Source organism: Panthera onca, chromosome B1 (assembly GCF_046562875.1).
Source record: "Panthera onca isolate mPanOnc1 chromosome B1, mPanOnc1 haplotype 2, whole genome shotgun sequence".
NCBI classification, from domain to species: domain Eukaryota; kingdom Metazoa; phylum Chordata; class Mammalia; order Carnivora; family Felidae; genus Panthera; species Panthera onca.
In genome coordinates this window covers 153,792,316-153,811,326 of record NC_138342.1, presented here as the reverse complement: position 1 = coordinate 153,811,326, position 19,011 = coordinate 153,792,316, and the positions used below count along the sequence as shown (strand labels likewise).

Genomic DNA, 19,011 nt, shown 5'->3' with positions numbered 1-19,011 from the left:
TTGGACACTTCTTGCCACATGTTGTAATTATCCTGACACTAAGAATGATCCAACAGAAGGTAAGGTGACTCTCCACATTTGGGAGAACAGCTGGGGTAGGGCGTTGAGATAGGTGATTTCCAAGCCCATTCCAATGTGGAGAAACTATGGACTTTTCAGAAATACCTCTTTTCCTAAAGTGAGTGTGCACGTATATCTATCCATCAGTCTCCCTGTTTTATCTTTCTATGCATTATGCCCACCCATCCATTCTCTTTTGAGTTGTCCTAAAAGCCAATGAAGTAATTTCACTCAGAACTAATGTCATATGGACCAGTGTTTATTGTTTGGCTTCCCAGAGCTATTATATTAACAGTGGAATTGACATTACACACAAAGGCATTATTTTTCTCGGTTTAAATATTAGAATAGGTTTCATTTGTTGTCTTTTATATTCCAGGTGTACTTTTTCTATTTTTTATTTATTTATTTTTTTAAGTAAGCTGTAGGCCCAACAGGGCTCAAACTCACAACCCTAGGATCAGGAGTTGCATCCTCTACTGACAGCCAGCCGAGTGCCCCACAGGTGTCCTTTTTCTAAAAATTTCTTTTATTTATTTATTTGTTTATTGATTTATTCAGAGAGCAAGCACGAACAGGGGAGGCACAGAGAGAGATGATCCCAAGCAGTCTCCACTGTGTCACTACAGAGTCCAGTGCAGGACTCGATCCCATGAATTGTGAGATCATAACCTGAGCCGAAATCAAGAGCCAGATGCTTAACTGACTGAGTCACTCAGGCACCCCAGAAATTTCTTGTAATATGCCAAAAAGATAGGAGCAATATCAGCAAAGAGACTGAATAAACCATATACAACCAGTGGCTCAGTCGGGTAAGCATCCAACTCTTGATTTCAGCTCATGATCTCACAGTTTATGAGACTGAGCCCTGCATTGGGCTCCATGCTGACAGTGGGAGCCTGCTTGGGATTCTCTCTCTCCCTCTCTCCTTCTCTGTCTACCCCACTCCCCATTCGTATGCTCTCTCTCTCAAAATAAATAAACATTAAAAACAACAGCAACAAAAAACCGCATACAGCCAAAGCAATAAAATGAGAAAACAGCATATTGTACAATAAATTAAGGGACTCCAAGGTAATTCCCCCTTACAAGTTTCAAGAATGTAGTCCACAGTTTTCTCAGCAGAAGAGCTGGGCCTACGATCTCGGATCTTCTATGTCTCTCATGGCTTATTTTCTGAGTTCAAGCTTTGTCTGAGAGAGTTAACAGGATGATTTTACTTTTGGAAACTGGATGTGTTTTCTTTTCTGACACGTGGGAATTTTAGAGAATTGGGTTGCTAAAACAAATGAGATCATTCAAAGCATTTCCTTGGTAGGGCCCCTTCATTGCTCCGTGTCGAAACGCGTACTAATGATGCCTCGCTCTTTGCCGCTATGCGGTAGTATCTCCCGATATGTTAGAAAAGATGGAAGTGTAAGGGGTGCGATGGCAAATACGCAGTTGGTCAACTCTGTTGTTCACAGAGCCATGTAACATGAAGCCAGAACCGTGGCTTGATTCAGTGAAGAAAGTAGGGCCCAGAGAAAAAAGTGGACTGCCTAAACATCACACGACAGAGTTGCACATCTGGGATTAGAAATTAGATCTCTTGATTCACAGCCTGGAACTTTTTTTTTTTTTTTTTTTTTTTTGACCTACTTTTAGTTTTGTTGCATAGAAAATCATTAAGATAATTGCTCGGGAAAATAACAATCCTCCTGCTGAAAACCTGTTCTGTGGTACTCAGGGGTCGGTCCCTTCTGTCCCTCAAATGCTTTGGCATCATTTCCTTGCTGTTGCCTATCCAGCCCCTCTGTCCCTGTCTGGATCAGCGCAGCCGCCATCTCAATGGAGGAGACAGGCGGCATGTGTGAGCTGGGCTCCACAGTCGTGCTTCCTCCGCCTCTCTATGGACAGGCCTTTTTCTAATCAGTAACCCAAAGTAGTGGCTCCCCGACGATGCTTCCTGCGGCAGCTGTCTGGGGCTCACCGTCTGGGGGCACGGTCGCAATAGTGCATACCACCCCGTCCTGACAGTGAGAGCTGGTTAATCACATACAATCCACCAACAGTGGGCCGCCTTGTAATTGTTACAGAGCCCTTTCAATTTCTTGCAATTTCTTTTGTCTCAGCAGTTTTGGTTGCATCCTGAAAACTGTCAGGCTTCCTTGTTTCTGTAAGGACCTGACAATTCCGGCCTCACAATGCAGCTTAAATTGGACCAGCTGCTGCCTCAATGGAGCAGTCTGCCCATCTCCAAGGCATTAAGCCCAAAATTATTTCGAAAATTGAAGCCTTTGACTCGCTCTGGATTAATGTGATTAAGCAGGGCTTGCTTTAATTTGTAGCCATCTCTTCCTTTATTAATAACATCTCATCAATCGGAGCAGCATGTATGTATGCGAGACAACAGAAAGTTAGGTTGATTGCAATTTGTCTGTAAGAAGTCTTTAATGTTTCAGTAGCAACTGTTACAAGGCTTCAGTTGTGGGCAGATTTAGATCTGCTTGTTATTCTTAATTTTTTTATGGAAACCTAATAAGCAAATGAGTCTTCCCTCCTTCTCTTTGTCCCCACCCCCCTGAGGTCTACATTTGATTTACAGCTCTCTTTAAGTAATAAAGAAAGGATCTTTTTTTCATCTGAATTGTATCAGCTGGTGAAATCTGGAAGAAATATCATTCAGGGTTAAGAAAGGTAGAATTAAAAGAGATTTGATTTTTTTCCCTCTGTGTAATTGAAAGTGTGTAACCATTATGATGATTAAAAATAATCTGTTAGCTTTTCTAAATAAGAAAGTACATACCTCACTACTTGAGACCTAGATTTTAATAATAATAATGGTGGTTTATAGTGGAAGGAATAAGGGCAATGTTTAAAAAATGTCTTTAATAATTTCTTTAAGCTCAACTAAGTTATTCTTACAAAATGTATCTTGGCCAACATCCGATAGTTCTAATTTTAGGTCGTACCTCTTTTCCCCTTAGTATAGTTTTACTAATTGGAAGTATAGTTCAAGTCTTTTTTCGAAGTTGTGTGATCTTCCTTTTATACTAACAGAGACAAAGAACCCAGGTCTGTGAGTCAGCAAATTTGGAGTTACTCTACTTTTTTTTTTTCCCCACCAAAAAGCTGTGCCACCTTGGGAAAGTGAGTCAACTTCTCTGTGCCTAAATTTCCTTGTGTGTGTGTGAGAGAGAGAGAGAATGAGAGAGAGAGAGAGAGAGAGAGAGAGAGAGAGACTGCACTCATGCATGCATACAAGCTGGGGAGGGGCAGAGGGAAAGAGAGAATCCCAAGCAGGCTCCATGCCCAGCTCAGAGCCCTGTGTGGGGCTCGATCTCACAACCATGAGATCACGACCTGAGCCAAAATCAAGAGTCGGACACTTGGGTGCCCCTCCTCATGTTTAATTAGGATATCTAGGAGGAAGCTTTCTAAGATCCCATCTAGTCCTATTCTTCTATAGATCCAACTTTAAGATTTCTTACCCTGTTTAAAAAATACAGTTCACTGGGTCTGATTCCAATGTAGTGTTCTTGCCTTTCCCTTTCAAAGTATAAAGTATAAATGATCAAATTTACTGATATTTGGGTCACATCCTCAATTTGGTAATTTCTGGAAGTCAAAGAGTCTCAAGTAACTCAATATCATTCATATACTTACAGTTTTATCTAAAGCCCCAGACATGTGTCTTCCCTACAGTTTTCATTACATGTACACATAAATCAAGGTTTTTATTCCTTCATCCTGTTTCATTTGAAGGTGTATATCTAACAATCCTCACTTAGGAAACCTAAAAAGGAACTTAATACTTAGAGCTATCCCTGCTATAAATAAATGGTCATCTGAATTATAGTTTCTTGGCTCCTTATTGACATAAATTTGATTTGTATTATGAACTGTTTAGACGGGCAATAAAAACCCATATATCAAAGAGCAATACATATTTTGCCAAGAAGCTCTAAAAACATTTTTCATTTCTTCCTCTTATGTTGCCCAGTATTTTGATATATCTTATAACTCAGATGTTCACTGTCCTATTCAACACTTTATAATCTGCTGAATCATTCTTTTACTTATTCTTTAGATCTCACTTCCACAAATGCTATGCAGTAACCCTGGACTGAGGGAGGCTGGCCCTGGGCTCCAGGCACAGCAGCAGGTAGCACCTTGGAAGAATTCACAAGTTGTGCTGTGGAGTTTCCGTGTCAGTCACAGTCATCTGTTTTGTAAATCTCTTTAGTATATGAGAGGCCTCATACCTGTTTCTTGACCTGGTTATGCCACTGTCTATGGGATTGGACTCCATTTGTGACAGATAAACCCTAAAAATGTGCAGTGGCTCAGACACAATACATATTTAGTTTTTGTTCATGTAACAGCCCAAAGCAGGCATTCTTAGTCGGTGGGCAGCTTTTCTCACATGGTGATTCAGAGAACCAGGCAGCTTCCATTTTCTGACTCTGCTGCCCACTCCATGCTTGTTGTCATTTACTTCTGGTCTACCAGATGGGCAGAGAGAGCATGGCAAGGGCGAACATGTTGCTGAAAGGCCATGGCTCCAAAATGGTCCACATCGCTCCTGCTCATGTTCTTGGTAGAACTCCATCACATGGCCATACTAACTCCAAGGAAAGCTAAGAAATGCAGTTAAGATGGGCTTCCCAAGATGCAGAAGTAGATTTCTGGAGCAGACCTGGCAGAATCTGCTGCAATCTTTAAGTCATTTTCTTTTTTTTTTTTTTTTTTTTAATTTTTTTTTCAACGTTTTTTATTTATTTTTGGGACAGAGAGAGACATAGCATGAACGGGGGAGGGGCAGAGAGAGAGGGAGACACAGAATCAGAAACAGGCTCCAGGCTCCAAGCCATCAGCCCAGAGCCTGACGTGGGGCTCGAACTCATGGACCGTGAGATCGTGACCTGGCTGAAGTCGGACGCTTAACCGACTGCGCCACCCAGGCGCCCCTTTAAGTCATTTTCATCTCCACCTTCCTGCAATTTCATGGTAACTCCTGGAAGAAAATGCCAAAATGGTTATCATTTGTGAATGGAGCTCTTTATGGAACTTTAGACATTTCTGGTGCTCTTCTTGAGTTGATTTCAAAGGACCTAAGCATCTTAAGCCCCCTTCTGACTAATTTGACTTCTGGCTTGGTCCTTTGAAGTTCATTGGAGCTTTAAGCCTTATTGGTACCATTTGGGTGGCAGTCAGGTAGTCTTCATTGAATGCCCAGAATAGATTTTTGCATTCAAGTAGAATTAAATCCCCCCCCCCTTTGTTGTTGTTGTTGTTGTTGTTTTAACAAAGAGCATGTAGGTCATTGATTATATGGGGGTCATGCTGTTGTTTTCTTCTTCTTTCCTACCATATTGTTTTCCAGGCTCTGTTGCTAAATGGCTACATAATTTTGGGTATCTGTTTGAACCTTTACGTCTTCATTAGTAAAAGTGGGAATACTAATTCTCACCTTGATAGATGTTGTGATTATTAAAGCATGCATTACATGTTTTCTGTGTAGCTACTCAACATAGCCCTGTTAAGAGAACTAATTAAAATAAAATAGCTGGCTCTACAGACATGTGTAATGGGTGAAAATGGCCAGGGATCGAAGTGGAGGAGTATGAACACTCATTTAGAAATACACGTTCTTAGAGGTTTAAGAAATCAGTTATATTAAAGCTATTCCCACTGAGAACTCAGTTTAGCCATTTCCTCTTTAGGGCAATGTGCCTTGACTTCACAAGTTGGGGTTCAGTGTCTCCCGTGTGCTGATACCTCACTCTGTACACAAACCCCTATGGAACACTCATCCATTGTATTGCTCTTGCCAGTTCATGTTCCTACTCTTCATAACATCGAAAGCTTTTTATTTTCTGCTTTATCTCTGGGTCTAGCAAGGTTGAAATGCACAGAATTGCCATTTTTTTTAATAGTAGAATGATATTGGATGTTAGCAATTTCATATGGCTGAAGCTACTAATACATAAGTAGCATGAGATGTTTTGTTGGCTGTTTAGTGACATTTGATACCTAAAAGCGAGATCCATGCTACTTTTGAGTTTCGTGCTGTTTAATATCTATTATGGCATCATCGACATCATATGGGCTAATATATGATGTAGTTCTTAGTGTGTTTCTTCAGCTATTTCAAGTACTTATGACTCAGATTCTCAGGTGGACAACTTCCTTAAGAACAAGCTAGTGTCTGGTTTATTGTGAAGCTCCCACAATGCCAAACAGTTGTAAGCAAATGGTTGGCACTTTAATATTTTCACATTTGTCTTGAATCCACTTGTTTTAAATTTTAGTTGAAGAACAAGAGTCTCCTAATTGAGAAATGTTAAGTGATTCAACCATAATACCAGAGTCTTTGACAGAACTAGTGTTTACACTCAGTGGCTAGTCTGTTTCCATGATGGCACGGTTGCCTTAGACTTACTTGTTAAGGATGTCAGGATGATTTGACAGTATGTTTTCTTGCTCTAGGATTTTTTGTGTGTGTCATCAGGTTTCATGGGAAGAAACACCAAATTTGGAATCAGACCTGGTTTCAGATCCAGTTATGCCATTTATAGACATGTGACCTTGGCATAGCCATTTACATATTTGCTATTTTATTTGCTTCATTTGTAAAGTGCCTGCTTCACACCATTGTTGTGAGAATTTAATGAGATCCAATATGTAGATACTTTTGGCAGGGAGTAACAGAAATCTCAACTAAAATTGGCTTAAAAATAGGAACATGTACTGTTTTTTTACATAACTGGAAGTCAAGAAGTTCCAGGGTAGTTAATTTAGTGATTCAAAAAAGAAAAATCATCAAGAATTCAGGTTCTTCCTATCTTTCTATTCTGCTATTCTCAGCTTTGGCAGCATCCCTCACTGGCCCTGGATGGCTGCCACCGTTTCAGGCATCCAGGTCCTCAACTTCAATATCCACTGTCAAGAAAAGGGAGTTAATGCTTCATTTTTGTGTCCTTTTTTGTAAGAAGGGGAGGAGTTTCTTAGAAATCCATCAGAAGACATCCCTTTATGTGTCTAGAGCTAGAATCGTTTCATGTGCCTGGGCCTAGACCAGTCACTGGAAAGTGGAATGCAGTGGCCATGAAGAGTAAAGAACAGTCAAAACTTACCCCTGGTGTGTCAGAAGGGCCCAGCCTGCCCACTGTTGCCTGACCGCCTGCCATTATCGATATTCTGTAAGCAAAGAAAACATGGGGAGTTGTTGGACAGCTGACAATGTGTGCCATCCCATGTGACAGTGCTTGGCTAACCATAAAGTATGATGTAAATGTAGGTTTAGGATTATAATATTTAACTGCATGGTTATTGGTGGGTGTCTAAAACCCCAGAGGCATTCCTTCCCTGTGTTTTCATTTCATACACACAAGTTGAAGTTCTTGTTCATTAATCCTGTTTCATTTGAAGGTATATGTCTAAGAACAATCTCCATAAGTAAATAGAACTAAGATTTGAATACTTAGAGACGTCAATTTGATAAAACGTGTGCTTTCTGAGACTTTGCCAGAAGAATAAACAAGTAGCTGTATAGGTCTTCAGACATTTCATCCAATTACCATACAAAAGTAAAAACAAATTAAAAACAAAACCAAACACTTGTCATAATAAAGGCTGGGCTCACAAGAGAAGTGTTGCCATAAGATGATCAAATTTATCTTACTCATTATTGTAGACTTGATATAAGATATGATTTGCTAATGGGAGAATAGCAGATTTGCAAAAACGTTTGTAAGCATTTATCTGCATATTTTTACTTTCTGAAAAAAAATTCATGACTTTGTTTTACTGTTCAGCAACTGGGACCAAATGTATAAATCAAAGGTATGAGTTAACCTTCTTTGTCATTGTCTTCCATCACTGAAGAATAACGTATGTGCATTGTTAAAACATAACACGTATACAAAAATTCTTTCAATGCTTGTTAAGTGCTATTCTACATATGTGTCAGTGTGGGTGCTGTGGGGGATACAAAGGTTCAGAAGATAGAACTTTATGGTAATTCAGGTAGCAACAATGATTTCAGGAGTAGATTCCTTAATGCCCCTTACCCATTTAGCCCATCCCCCCCACAACCCCTCCAGTAACCCTCTGTTTGTTCTCCATACTTAAGAGTCTCTTATGTTTTGTCCCCCTCCCTGTTTTTATATTATTTTTGCTCCCCTTCCCTTATGTTCATCTGTTTTGTCTCTTAAAGTCCTCATATGAGTGAAGTCATATGATATTTGTCTTCCTCTGACTAATTTCGCTTAGCATAATACTCTCCAGTTCCATCCACGTAGTTGCAAATGGCAAGATTTCATTCTTTTTGATTGCTGAGTAATACTTCATTGAATATACATACCATGTCTTCTTTATCCATTCATCCATCGATGGACATTTGGGCTCTTTCCATACTTTGGCTATTTTTGATAGTACTGCTATAAACATTGGGGTGCATGTGCCCCTTTGAAACAGCATGCCTGTATCCCTTGGATAAATACCTAGTAGTGCAATTGTTGGGTTGTGGGGTAGTTCTATTTTTAATTTTTTGAGGAACCTCCATACTGTTTTCCAGAGTGGCTGCACCAGCCTGCATTCCCACCAGCAGTTCAAAAGAGATCCTCTTCCCCTGCATCCTCATCAACATCTTGCTATTGCCTGAGTTGTTAATGCTAGCCATTCTGACAGGTGTGAGGTGGTATCTCATTGTGGTTTTGATTTGTATTTCCCTGATGATGAGTGATGTTGAGCATTTTTTCATGTATTTGTTGGCCATCTGGATGTCTTCTTTGGAGAAGTGCCTATTCATGTCTTTTGTCCATTTCTTCACTGGATTATTTGTTTTTTGGGTGTTGAGTTTGATAAGTTCTTTATAGATTTTGGATACTAACCCTTCATCTGATATGTCTTTTGCAAATAGAGAAGATAATTCTAATTGAAGGTAGAAAGTGCTGAGAGCTACAGGGCAGACCCAGGTGGATAGCTCTGAGAACTCAGAAGATTTCAGTGAGAAAGGTGTCATGTAGGGGCTGACACTGGACAGGTGGAGGATGATGGGGAGGAAGTGGTCAGGGTAGAAGTGTGTGAGGGACAGTGTCAGGAAAGTGGTGGGAAAGGCTGGCAGGAAAGGGAGATTGAGGCAAAATCCTGTGGCTCACACACAGCATAGAGTAATATTATGACACTGAATAATTTCCCATGGATACCAAAATGCGTTTTTAAATAGTCAAAAAGATAATGAAAATTCATCAGTTGCCTTCTATTTTCACTAGTTTCTCCACAAACCTCAGGGTAGTCCTACTCTTAATGGCTCATATTTAGAATTCCATTAAAGGAATGTTCATTTGCTCCATGGAAGGCACTGACCTTAGATGCTTGGAGCTCAAAGGCAGAATGTGATTTAGCTCCTACCCTTGAGAGGTTAGGCTCCAGGTTTCTTCCACCAGATAATCCCAGGCTTCATCATCCCTTGGCCTCTATGATTATTCTAAAATTTCTCTCTTTGAGAAACAGGCTAGTTCTTCTACCTTGTTACATGGGGAGTTGGGAACACCTACACTCCCTAGGGGTAAATCATCCAGCCAAACTGCAGGGGCTAAAACTTCAGAGAGGAAAAACTGTGGAGAACCAGCCTGCACACCCCTGTGTCAGCCTGTATCTGGCTTCTGCCTTTCAGTCACTTCTACTAATGGATTCCTTCTTAGCATCCAGGCGGGGAGGCAGAGCAAAAGTCAAGTGGAACCGGATGTTAAATTCTACTCACCAAGGTCAACAGACCCCCCAGAACCTAGAGCAATGGAGGTGGCACCAAGCCCCACATTCTGCAGAGAGGTTTTAGACCACCTCTATAGGACATTCTAGGAAATTGCTAAAATGCTTTATACCAGCATTATACCAGGTTTATATCAGGCTTTTGGAGAGTTGAGAGTGAGGATTTCTTTGGAGGATGTGTTGGAAAATGAGGCATTCTCTCCCACTCAGTACCTAAGAAGAGCCAGTAAAGTGGATACCTTGTTGTTACCTCAAGCCAAGTGAAGGAGGCCTCAAGAAGATGACCTGAGGAATTTCACATCTGCTTCTAGAATTTGTAAGGATTGGTGTATAATTCCTGCCCATGGAGGGCAAAGGCTAAGGCTGCGGCAAGAGCTGGCTGGCTGGCAATGGAAAGAAGACACAACCAGGGATATCATGGGATGGAATCTGTTGTGCTTCTCCCATCATGGTGGGGCAAAGGTGTGTGTGTTTTCCAGAATTGGACCTTGTGATAAGAAGCCAGTCTGGGATCTTTTACAAAGTATGTCTCCCAAGAAGACCACACAGAGGTGCAAAAGGAGTCCTACACAGAAATCTATGGGGTGGATTGCTGGAAGCCCAGAGGTTAGGAGCAGGTAGGGGCAGTAGTAAGCAGCTGGATGGAGCAGTGGTCACCTCCAGGGAGCAGTGATCAGAGGTTCTTAGAGGGAGGATCCCTGGAAACCTATAAAATTACCCAGTGAGGAAAAGAAGTTTAAGTTACCCATTTACCATATATAGAGGGAAACTCAATACCAGATGTATTTTATAATTTCATAGGACTGCCATAGCAAATTCCACAGACTGGCTGGCTTAAACAATAGCAATTCATTATCTCACAGTTCTGGAGGCTGGAAGACCAAGATCAAGGTTTCTTCTGAGGCTTCTCTCTATAGCTTGTAGATGACCACATTCTCACTGTGTCTTCACTTGGTCTGCCCTTGGATGTGTCTGTGTCCTAATCTCCTGGTTTTATAAAGATTCCAGGCATATTTAGGGGCTTCCCCAATGACCTCATTTTAACTTAATTACCTCTTTAAAGACATACTTTCAAATATAATCACATTCTGAGGACTTGGGGCTTAGGACTTCAGCATAGGAGTTATGAGGGGACACAATTCAGTCCATAACACAGATTACAAATACCACCTACCATATATGGCTGAGTTCTTTCTCCCTTATTGTCTCTCTCTCTGGGCTCAACCATGGAAGGGTCAGGATGACAGAGAAAGGGGATAAAGCAGAGCATGAAGAAGCTAACCATGTCCTCCCCATTCAACTCTAAGGTTCCTGGCCTGAAGCTGCCCAAATGAGGAAAAGAAGTTATAGTGTCCTCAGAAGGCTATCATCAGGAAGCCTTTGAACCTTGCAGGCTATGAACAATACAGCTGTGCTCTCAGATCCTGATTTTTAAATTAACCCAGTCATTCCATGAAGGCATTGTCTGTGGTAGGAAAACACCTAGTTTATTTTAAAGTTTATTTCAAAAGGCAACCATATTTAACTTCCTAGAAGAGACCTCCCAAGAGTCATTGAACATTGTCCAAGCCACTTTTTGAGTTTTATCATTTACAAGGCTTCTGAAGAGTAGCTTTTAGTAGAATAGGAAAAAGAGTTTTGAATCCTGGCCTTTCTAATGAAAATGATTATTTTCAGTTCTAGATTGACACAGTACAACTTAAAAAAAATTAGTAGACTAGTAATTAACTTGTGTGCTTGTATGTAAAATTAAAGTTAATACTCAGGTGAGGTATTCAGAATAACTTGCTTTTAAAATGAAAAATAAAGGTTAATATCCATAGGCTTTTTTTTTCTTCAATAAAAACAGATATAAGTCTGATATAAGGGACATTACAGATATTCCTTTTAAAATAAAATTAAGTATTTGATCCATGAAAGGTATTATATAAAGTGAATTTAATTTGTAAAGCTTAATAGAATGAACCCATAATTCAACTTAAGAACTAGAACTTTACCAGTAACATCCAAGCCCTTGGCATGACCCTCCCTAATTTTATCCCCAAGCCTTCTTCCCAGCATTGTCTACTATCTGAATATGGTTTTGATTGTTCCTTTGCTTTTCTTTGTAGTTTTGTCACATGTTTGTGTATCCCAAAGCAATATATTATTTAGTTTTGCCTGTTTGGACCATTTCATAAGTGGTGTCCTATTGTATGGATTCTTGCATGAATTACTTTTCTCAGTCAGCATTTTATTCCTGAGATTCATCCATATTGAGCCACATAGCTGTAGTTCATCACCTCTTTTCTGCTGATGGCGTATTATTATATGGCCATGCTGTTATTTATTTTTTCATTTTTCTATAGATGGACATTGAGTTGTTTCCATTTTTTCCTCCTATTATAAAAGATGCTGCTTTGTGCATCCTTACATATCTCCTGGTATCCTTGTGTTAGATTTACCTACAGGTCGTTCTGGAATTTTGAGTTGTAGAGTATCGGTAGCTTTTGATTTACAACGTAGGCTAGACCTTTCTCAGTGTATGATTTTTTTTTTTTTGCCAAATCTATTGATATGAAATAGTATCTTATGGTTTTAATTTGTGTTTTGTTAATTACTAATGACTTGTAAGTCATTTTCATATATTTATTGACAATTTGTATTTCTCTTCTGTGAAATGCCTATTTTGATCTATTGCTAATTATCCTATTGAGATTTTTGTCTTTTTCCTTCCTCATATAAAGTTGTTTTGTGTGTGTGTGTGTGTATTCTTGATGCTAATCCTTTGATACTTAGATGTATAGCAAATATTTTTCTTATCTTTGGTACCTTTTCTTTTAAAAAGTCTTTATCTTTTGATGAGAAGTTCTTAGTCTTAATGTGGTTGAATTTACTAATCTTTTTCTTTATGGTTTATGAATTTTGTGTCTTGCATAGATTCCTTAACCCAGGATCATAAATATCTTTCCCACTGTTGGTTTCTAAAAGGAAATAAAGGAGTTTTGCCTTTTACATGAAAATTTTTAATGTAAATACAATTGATTTTTGTTTTTTATGTGAGGATCTGATTTTATTTTTGTCTTTATGAATAATCACTTGTTCTGGGGGTTCCATAATGTAACCATTACCATATAGTAAGTTTACATACTTGCATGGGTCTCTATCTGGGCTCATCGTTTTGTTCTTTAGCTTTATTTATTGTTCAGTGTGCCAATGTATTACCTTAATTATTAATTATATATTTGGTAAGATAGGTTTTTGTCCACTAGTTTTTAAGGAGAGTCTCGGCCATTCTAGCCTTTGCTCTTCCATTCTGACTTTATCAACCTAATGAAAAATTCCTGGTCATGATTATGATTACATTTTTGTGATAAACCTAATAAGTTGGCCATGAAGTTTAGCTTTTAAATGTATCATTGGGTTCAGTTGCTATTAATTTTGGTTTGGAGTTTGCAGTCAGGTTTGCATTTTGGTTCATAAATGAGATTGGCCTATAATTTTCTTTTTTAAAATACTGTTCTTATCTGATTTTAGTATAGAATTATACCAACATCCTAGACTGTTCTGGAGAGCATTCTCCCTTTTGTCTAATATTTTAAGAGATTGTATAAGATTTGGATAATCCATTTCTTGATTGTTCTATTAGAATTTACTTGCAAAGCCCTCTAGGCCTTATGTTTTCCTTTTGGAAAGGTTTAACTAAAAATATACATATTTTAAAGGCCATTAAAGAGAATCCAGCCTTTCTTTTTCTTTATGGGCCAGTTTTTTTAGTTACATTTTTCAAAGAAATTTGCTGGCATGAATTACAGTGTTTTTCTCATCTTTTGAATCTTTGTTGCATTGGTAGTTTTGGCCACATCTTACTTGTAATAAATTTATTTGTGCTTTCTCCTTTTTCCCTGATCAATTTTTGGCTTCAGGATTCTTTATATTGAAATTTTGTTTTATGTTTCATTAGTTTATGCTTCTATCTTGTAGTTCCTTCCTTCAAATATTTTTGTTATTCTATTGTTCCTTGTTCATTGTTCCTTTGTTCATTGGTTTTTAAAATTTTTGCTCCTTCCTCATAATGAAAGTTATTACTATCCAACAAAGAACCAGTTTTGCTGCTTCCCAATAGTTTATTTACTTTTTTAAGTTTATTTATTTTGGGAGAGAGAGAAAGAGCATGAGCAGGGGTGGGGCAGAGAGAGAGGGAGAGAGAGGATTCCAAGCAGGCTCCATGATGTCAGCACAGAGCCTGACATGGAGTTCAAACTCATGAACCATGAGATCATGATCTGAGCTGAAATCAAGTCAGAGGCTTAACTGACTGAGCCACCCAGGTGCCCTCCGATAGTTTTGATACTACAGTTGAACGTTGAAGAACGCAGAGGTTAGGGGCACCGACCCCCCATGTATAGCTCTTGACTCCCTCAAAAGTTAACTAATAACATAGTGTTGATCAGAAGCCTTATTGGTAACATAGTTAACACATTTTGTATGTTATGTGTATTATATACTGTGTTCTTACAATAAAGCAAGCGAGAGAAAATAAAATGTTATTAAGAAACTCATAAGGAAGAGAAAATACATTTACTGTATGGCACTGTAAAAAATCTGCATGTAAGTGGACCCATGCTGTTCAATCCCATGTTGTTCAAAGGTCAATGGTAGTATTTTCATTGTAATTTGGCTTTAAGTATTTAAAAATTTTTATTGTGATTTCTTCTTTTTGACTTGTTTAATTTTCAATTTTTTTTTTATACTGATAACCTAATAGTCTTAAGTCAAAAAAGCATTTGTAACCCTCATACCTTGCTGGGGGGAAGGGGAAGTGGTGCAGTTACTTTATATTTTTGTTATTCTGTAAACAATATTTTGTTATGCTGGAAACTTTGGAAAGCAGTCTGGCAGCTCCTTGGAATGTTAAACGTAGATTTACTGTATGACCTAGCAGCCCCACTCCTAGGGATATGACAACCTATGTCCACCCAAAAGGCTATGCATGAATGTTCATACCAGCATTGTTTGGCTATTCAGCATAGCTAAAAAGTGGAAACAACTCAAATGTCCAGCAACTGGAGAATGGATAAATAAAGTTGTGGTGTATACATAAAACGGACTATTATTTGGCAATAAAAAAGAATGAAATACTGATACATGCAACAACATGGTTGACCTTGAAAAGATTATCTCAAGTGAAAGAAGCCAGACACAAAAGACTGCATAATGTATGATTCCTTGTATTTGAAATGTATGTATTTTCAAAGTACGGAAATCCATAGGGACAGAAATTAGATTAGTGGTTGCCTGGGACTAGAGGAAATGGATGATTTGGAGGATAAGAATGAAGGGGTATGGGATTTCTCTTTAGAGCTATGAAAATGTTTTAAAATTGATTGTGGTGATGGTTGCCCAATTCTTTGAATATACTAAAAACTGTTGAATGGTACACTTTAAATGGATAAATTGTATAGTGTATGAATTTTATCTCGACAAAGCTGCCACCAAACAAAATTGTCAATGCAAGAGTTTTCTTTCTTTCCCTTTTTAAAAAATGCTTATTTATTTATTTTTTGAGAGAGCACGAATGCACGCATGCACACGCACAAGTGTAGGGAAGGGGCAGACAGAGAGGGAGAGAGGGAATCCCAAGCAGGTTCCATTAGCTCAGAGCCCAATGCAGGGCTCAATCTCATCACTACAAGGTCACAACCTGAGCTGATATCCAGAGTCGGATACTTAACCAATTGAGCCACCCAGGTGCCCCAAGAAAGCATTTTTCTATCAAAATTGCCAATAAGTTATAATAGGTCTAAGCTACTAAGTTTAAATTTGTATGTGCCAATTCTTATTCTTTCTCCTTTCCCTTTACCAGTCCCCCTTCTTCTTCCTCCTTACCCTCCTCACCCCCACCTTCTTTCCCTCTCTGTCACTGGAAATGTTGAATAACAAAACTTAACTTATTTATCAAAAAGGATTGATTTAATGAAAATTAATGGAGAACACTGACGTGAACATAATTTTCCAATTTCCACCCTCATGGATGATTGTATACAAACAGACTGAGATGACTCAAACATGGGGATATGAATACTTACTAACTAGCACACAAGGCTTAGACTCAATGGTTTTGAGAAAACAGAGTCCTGAAACGATACAAGCACAGTGAATGTAGGAACAAGTAGGCCATGTATAACATACCTTAGAAAGTGCTATAGATAAGAAATGATCTTTAAGGGATGATTTCCGGCGTGTGCCACAGGGGAAAATGGTATCAAATCTACACAATGACCGGGTTCTATGGAGTGACTCCTCTGTGGAGAATTTTACTTTATTCTCTGTGTCAGAGACCTTGACCCCACCCTGTCTGTGAAGTAGGAGCCTGCTTTGTAAAGGGGCCTGATCAAGACGATGGCCATTATCGAGCTGGGATCCGAACATCTGAAGCATATAGCCAAGCACAATAGTGAAGGCTTCTTATCCACGTTTCTAATTATATTTTTTCTGCTTTTTAGATAAAGGGACAAAGAAATATGGGACTTACTTTTCAGGGTTTTCAGGCTGCTCTGAAGTGTTCTTTTTAAGGTAGAGGGATGTAGTTCTGTTTAATAGCGGTGCTGTGAACAGGGTGTGTTCTTCCAGACTGTCCCCTTGTGTATAATAGCACGTGGATGTCCGAGATGCATTAGGAGCTGAAATAGTTCATTTGTTCTTTCTAATGAATAGTAATAATTTACAATTTGTCCTAATCAGAAACCTTTCATCCACAAAACCCAACAAGCTTTCCAAACATTATCCTCTCACGAACCTCGAAGTAAGTGTCTGGCAAGTACAATTATCCCTAATTTGCAGAAGGGCTAAGATGGAGAACACAGTACAGAAATAGTTATTGATGTATCTGCAGCTTGAAATTTATATTTTGGAAGTCACTTTGGCTTCTTTTCATCAGTTATTTTGGTGCTTAAGGAATATAATTTATACTGACCTTACATAATGGCTATGTACCAAGGTGAAAACTATAAAATTCATTTATCCCAGGTGTTTTCGATGTTAACAGACCTAGAGAAGCTCACATTTGCCAACACCATTGCCATTCGGGGGATGGGTGTCTATTCTGTGCTCCACTCCTGTCCGGTCCAATTGTCTGCGCAGTCCCAGACAACAGAAGCAGCTATGGGGGTGCTTGCATCACAAACAGCGTTCAGCGCATTCTAGTCTATTCTCTGAGCAGTGAGTGATGGTGACATGGGTGAGGGTAAACCCAGAAGAATGGACTTGCCTCTTTAATCACAACCTTTGCCTCTAGACCCCATTCCCACCAAAATAGCCCACACGGGGTTGAATATAATCTTTTTTTAATGTTTATTTATTTTTGAGAGAGAGAGAAAGAGAGAGAGAGCAAGCAGGGTAGGGGCAGAGAGAGAAGCAGACAGAATCTGAATCAGGATACCGGCTCTGACCTATCAGCACAGAGCCTGATGTAGGGCTTGAACTTGTGAACTGTGAGATCATGACCTGAGCTAAACTTGGACACTTAACCAACTAAGCCACCTACGTGCCCCTGAAGTTAATTCTTTAGTGCAACTCTCACCAACTCACTTTCTTGCCACCAAATCTGTACTTTTGATCCTGGAATTCAGAACTCTCCATCAAAAACATAGAAAAACATACTGGTTCCATTGCTCTGATCAATTCCTCTCTATAGTTTGTTAAGGAAAAGACTTGGATTTGATTTAACTAACATCCTTCCACCCCCTCTCCTGCAAAAAAGAAGAAGAAGAAGAAGAAGAAGAAGAAGAAGAAGAAGAAGAAGAAGAAGAAGAAAGAAAAAGAAATTAAGTCAGTGCTGACCCTCATAAAATTCATAGCACTTGCAGACTGCTTTTGAAGACAAAGGATGGAAAATCCCATTCTTGGTTCCAGGAGCTTCCTTAAACCTAGCCCAGAAGGCTTCTCTGAAAGTCCAGCCAATTCAAATGATAGATGCAGACACATTGTAGATGCATATATTCACACACACACACACACACACACACACACACACACACACACACACACAGCTTTCTTCTTGCTTGGAAAAGGTTTCTTACAGGAGTTTCTATTCTTATAAACCATGCGAGATGCACCCAGATGTTCTCTTAGGTTCCAGTGGCACACAATGAATCTAAATTTTGTCATATAAAAAGTACACATCATTATCAGCTGACTTCAGAACTGTCTCTGTAGTCTCTGTGTTTGTCAGGAAGACTACCGGCTCCTGTAATGCTCAAGCAGCTGAAGCCATTCCTTCCTGTGGATTACCAGTGTGGGCTGAGTGCTTGCCTCCTGGGCTGCATTAGTCTCTGAGACTTGAGTTAGGATGAATATAGCAGAAATGTCTTAGCCACTGCTTTTTGGGGGATGATAATTGTTTAAGTAGGAAAATTGATTAAAGGGAGGGTGAATCATTAAAAAAAAGGGTTTATAGAAACCTTAACTTTTTAGACTTAAATAGACATACCTTCTTGTGCCGACCTTTGGTTGTGGGGTCAGTGTCTTTCCTTTCATGGTAAGTCTCTTTCTGGAGTGCCTCCTTATCTTCCTTACCTAGCCCGGTGGGGATGGGGGTGGGTAAGAGTGCATACTCTGGAGCTAGACTCTAGCCTGCACTGTGAACTCTGTCCATTATTGATGCTGTGATCCTGGCCATGCCATTTAACCTCTTGTGCCTAACTGTCCTCATCTCTAAAATGGGTATCATAATAGCCCCACTCTGATTGGCTTGTTGGGAGGATTAAAGAAGTCATATGTAAACTGTCTAGAACTGTCTTTCATACAGACTAAGCCCTGTTTGCCATTATTATTATTATTATCTACAATTTCTAGTTTTGTCTTCTTTCAAATTAAGACACATGTGAAGCAATCTGAACATAGAGTTTATCTAGATTTTTATGATTTCCTCCCTAATTTTTTTCTTTTTTGTTTTTAATTGTGGTAAAATACACATAACATAAAATTTACCAATGTAACCATTTTTAAAATTTTCTTTTTTCTTCTTTAAAATTTACATCCAAATTAGTTAGCATATAGTGAAACAATGATTTCAGGAGTAGATTCCTTAGTGCCCCTTACCCATTTAGTCCAGCCCCGCCTCCCACAACCCCTCCAGTAACCCTCAGTTTGTTCTCCATATTTATGAGTCTCTTCTGTTTTGTCCCCCTCCCTGTTTTTATATTATTTTTG

The 19,011-nt window shown here is 39.1% G+C and overlaps 1 protein-coding gene and 1 long non-coding RNA gene across 6 annotated transcripts in view; one reads left to right on the top strand and one right to left on the bottom strand.

The window, feature by feature from the left end:
- MSRA (methionine sulfoxide reductase A) overlaps positions 1-19,011 on the top strand; it is a 462,376-nt gene that overhangs the window by 255,220 nt on the left and 188,145 nt on the right. The window lies entirely within an intron of this gene.
- Positions 1,140-16,989, bottom strand: LOC132691875 (uncharacterized). Of its 2 annotated transcripts, none has more exons than XR_009616037.2 (5): positions 16,775-16,989; positions 16,334-16,481; positions 15,888-15,935; positions 7,182-7,245; positions 1,140-1,253 (listed from the first exon to the last, which is right to left on the bottom strand). It is a non-coding gene; the product is annotated as an uncharacterized LOC132691875 (long non-coding RNA). The 2 variants fall into 2 exon arrangements; XR_009616036.2 differs by lacking the exon at positions 1,140-1,253 and adding an exon at positions 5,013-5,059.